General features: G+C 45.3%; 1 non-coding gene across 1 annotated transcript; it reads left to right on the plus strand.

The window, feature by feature from the left end:
• Positions 1 to 2,320: 2,320 nt before the first annotated feature.
• On the plus strand, positions 2,321 to 2,393 carry Trnat-ugu (transfer RNA threonine (anticodon UGU)). Its single transcript has one exon. It is a non-coding gene; the product is annotated as a tRNA-Thr (tRNA).
• Positions 2,394 to 4,445: the final 2,052 nt, after the last annotated feature.

The raw sequence follows: 4,445 nt of genomic DNA on the forward strand, positions 1-4,445 counted from the left end.
CAGGGGGTCAAATTTACGAAATTAAACGAGAACATTCATTTGCTTACACAATCCAAAGCTGGAAATAAAAGAACTAGTGCAAATATTCAAATACCTCTCTTCCATGCGTGAACATTGAGACAGACGCACTGAGGGCACGTCTGCTCACTTACCCGTCTTCTGTAACACTCCCCTAGGATATGGCGGGCACCCGGAGGTCTTCCTGGGCCCCGGTGGAGGGGATGGTCGAACCACTTGGCCGTGACCAACCTCTCCACCCCAAGTCTTGTGAAACTGGAAAGTCTTTGACTTTCACCTGCCTGTGTGTGCTGTCTCTCTGATCCCCTACCAAGGAGTAAGGTTGGCACTACTATACTACAGAAGTACTTCCCAACTAAGATTTGGCCACGCTTTACGGAAAGGTGTGAGGAGGATTAGGAAACTTCGTGTGCAGATTCACATTCACGTACAAGAAATGCATAATACACGACACATGTAAATACATATTATGAAGCCTGACACATTTCTTTCCACCCGTCCACATGGGTTCTGTTGCACCCGCGGCCGGCCGCGTCGCGCAATAAAATTGGCGGCGGAGCCGCCTGTGTTTGTATTTCCCGGTGCGAGCGAGCAGCGAAACCTGCTGCTTATGGAGCGGAAACTACTGTACCGTTTCAAGTTACCGACGTGCATGTCAGAGAGAGCAAGTTACTTTACTGTTAACAGTCTTTGGTCTTATTGTGGCACAGTCTTTGCCTCTGCGCAATCTGATACATTCTTAGTTGTGTAACATGTAAGGTGGACATGTCATTTTGATTTTATAAATCATCGATGTGCAGGTCAGAGGTAGAGAGCAAGCTACGTTACTGTTAAACTATCTTTGGTGTTGCTGCGGCACAGTATTTCCCTCTGTCCAATCTGATACATTCTTAGTTGAAATGTGATGGCCTATGGACGTGTGCAGTCGTGCTGTGTTGATTTGTGATTGTAACTTTTAGATGATGAAAGATTTATTGTAAAGGACATCAAAGATGAATATGATGTATACATTGGGAGACGAAAAGAACATACATTTTGAATAATGTTATTATTTTTTAAGATAATAATTTTAGGTAAGACTGCAGCACTGCTCGACTAATGTATTGGAATTATTATCGTCAGCTAGTTAACTTGATCAGAGCTGTCACAAAGACCACCCCACTTCCCTGAGTCATGCATGAAGATATCAACTAATTAAGCTTTTTGGTTTTTGTAGAAATTCACTCTTAACATTGTATCCTTTTCAGATCATTGTTCACTTTCTTAAACATAGTATTGTTTAGACCTATGTTACGTGGCAGATCGCGTGGATTTTGACTCTGTCTTCTTGAATACATACTTGTCCATAAAATTGTTGTCTTGGAATATCATTTAATAAGAACAGTTACTCTCCCCATCCCAATGTTTAAAGAAGGTTTATAATTATGCATTACGACATTGCACCATACGGTAAGCAACAGTTTGAATGTTGTTTGGAAATTTAATTTAAAAAATAGAAATCTAGCTAAGCCGCTGCCTCCATGCTGTTTGCTGTTGTGCTTTCGAGAAATCTGCAACAATGTTGTCCAGACGTGAGGGAAGAAGCAATTTGTATTAGGGCCAGATAGTTATATTATTTCAGTTGCGCATTTTATATAAATACATGTTGTACTGAAACTAGTTACAGTTCATTTCAAATTAAGTTCAGTTCAGTCAAAGGTTAGCATACGAGGCTGATAACAGTTTGTGAGCACATGGTTTTGGTAATACGTAGGCGGAAGGTAAATTTGGGCTAAATTTCGTACAGAGATATGTAGTGAGGGGCTTACAGACTGAGACTATTTAGTGAAACGTTATTACACGGCCTGATAAGGAAAATGAAGCATATAGAAGACATGGTCGGATGTCAAACTAACTTCCTACACCTGCACACAATCGGCGGATGCGTAGATGATTAGAGTGGCAAAGCTCTGTGATAGGTAGAATGGCCACCAGAGTGCATTACTTTTGTTCATGTTTAGTGGTGTTACCAGGCCTGCTAACGTTGTATAAGCGGCGTCAACAACGTCAGATGTTGAGTGATTACTGTTGAGTACACGAGTTGCCGCACACTCGTGTGAGACACCGTTAACAACATCTGAAGATCTTTATTAAATTTTCCCTGAGACATTTAAGTCTCTAATTTATCTACAATAACGTTGGAAGCTGAAGAAGTGAATTAAAATTTGTGTTGCTACCGGGACTTGAACCCGGGTCTCCAATCGGAGTTTGTGTTGGGGACGGTATTTGACTGGGTAGTTCGGGCAGCTATGTTGACCCTAATGCTGTGGTGGTATAATGGTCAGCATATCTGCCTTGTAAGCAAGAAGACCTGGGTTCAAGTCCCGGCCGCAGCACAAATTTTAATTCACTTGTTCAGCTTCCAACGTTACAGCACCTGAAGAGTTTGAAAGGGGCCTCATTGCGGGTCTCCATTTGACCACCTCATTGAATCGTGCAGTGTCCAGATTTCGTCCTACATTGGAATAGGACAGTGGAACGATGTTGGACTGAACGTGAGGGCAAGTATACTGGTCGCCAAGGTTGTGGTCCATTACCTCTGATCAGCACAAGGAAGGATCACTCTATTGTGCTTCAAGAACATTGTAACACCTTCGCATCTGCACCTACCATCCCAGAACAAACAGCTGCCTCCCTGCGCATTCTGTGTCAACCCACGCCTATGGTCCGAGACTAGCACCAGTAGACTCCAGTTAAAATAAAACAAAAGGCTGTGTTTGGAATGGTGCCATCATCAGGAAGTATGGCCTGCTGACGAATGGCGTCTCGTCGAAATTAAACTCATGTTCGGAAAAACAGAACACTTTGAGCGTCTAGAGATAGGACTTTCGTATTCACATGACATGTACATTAATATATTCTGCAGAAATGGTTAGCATTTCAGTCACCTTAGTTCAGAACGCATCTTATTGCCTAGTAGGCACAGGGTTCGCCATGAGCCCTGATAAGTTGTTCCATGCGTGGTGGCATCAGCACGTGTAAGGCCTGAATGGCGTCCTGTGGTATAACCACCCGTACTGAATTTACTTGGTGCAGCAGTTCATTTGTGGTGGTCGGCATTGGGTCACAGTGCTGCACCCATCCTTCTACCACATCCCATGGATTTTCGATTGGGTTCAAATATGGTGACCTGGCTGGTAAGGGCAAAAGGCTGACAACCTGTGACGCCAAGAAGCACGAGTTCATGCAGCAACATGTGGTCGTGCATTGTCTTGCTGAAAAATGGCGGATGGGGTGTTTGTACAGAAAGGATGTCATTCACGTAGGTCATACTGGTCACAGTATCCCGGACACGCACCAACTATCATTTGCGGTTGTACCCAATAGCACCCCACACCATAAGGCTTCGAGTTGGCGTTTTATGTCTTCTGCAAATGCAGTCACTTTGATGCCAAAATGGTTCAAATGGCTCTAAGAACTATGGGACTTAACATCTGGGGTCATCAGTCCCCTAGACTTAGAACTAATTAAACATAACAAACCTAAGGACATCACACACATCCATGCCCGAGGCAGGATTCGAACCTGCGATCGTAACAGCAGCGCGGTTCCGGACTGAAGCGTCTAGAACCGCTCGGCCACAACGGCCGGCACTGTGATGCCACTCCCCCTGTCTGCTGCAAAGCAAAATGCAGCCCTCATTTTCGAACAAGCACAACCTGAATTCGTCCTAAAACACTATCTGCTGCCATTTCTGTCCATGGTGATGTCGTTCCATACATCATTGGCGTCTAACATGTTTCCGCACAGTCGTCAACGGTTGGCGGAGAAGTGGTCGACGCGCACGTATCCCGTGCCATAACAGACGGCTACGGACTGTCACTCCTGGTAGTGTGCGATGTGTTACACCGTTCCACTGTTGCGCCAGAGCCGAGGAGGACGCAGGTCTGTCCTGAAGTGCCATTCGTATGAGGTGTCTATCTTCTCTATCTTCTCGGGAGGGGGGGGGGGGAGGGGGTCTGAGTGGTGCGACCGGATCCATCTCGTCTTGTTCGACTGCCTTCTGTGAAACTTTCTGCACACTCCCGTTCCAATGGATGCATCACATTCTCTCGTGCCAATAATGCGCCCTCTTTCAAACTCACTGATTGGACGGTGCGGTTCGCGCATATGTGTGCGAGGCATCCTGCACGTCCTCAAGTCACACTGGTTCATTACCTTCAGTTTATAGCGACAACGAGAGCCGCAGCCACTTTACCAGTGGGTAGTGTTGCACCGCGATATCGATGTTGACCTTGAACCCGCGGGCAGGCATGATTCAAATGCTAATCATTTCCGGAGAACGTGCTAGAGTACATGTCCTGTGAATATCTACGTCCTATTTGTAGTAATTCGACGTGTCCTGTTTTTTCTGAACATGAGTGTATTTTCAGCGATGAATCGCGCTT

The sequence above is a fragment of the Schistocerca cancellata genome, chromosome 3, assembly GCF_023864275.1.
Source record: "Schistocerca cancellata isolate TAMUIC-IGC-003103 chromosome 3, iqSchCanc2.1, whole genome shotgun sequence".
NCBI classification, from domain to species: domain Eukaryota; kingdom Metazoa; phylum Arthropoda; class Insecta; order Orthoptera; family Acrididae; genus Schistocerca; species Schistocerca cancellata.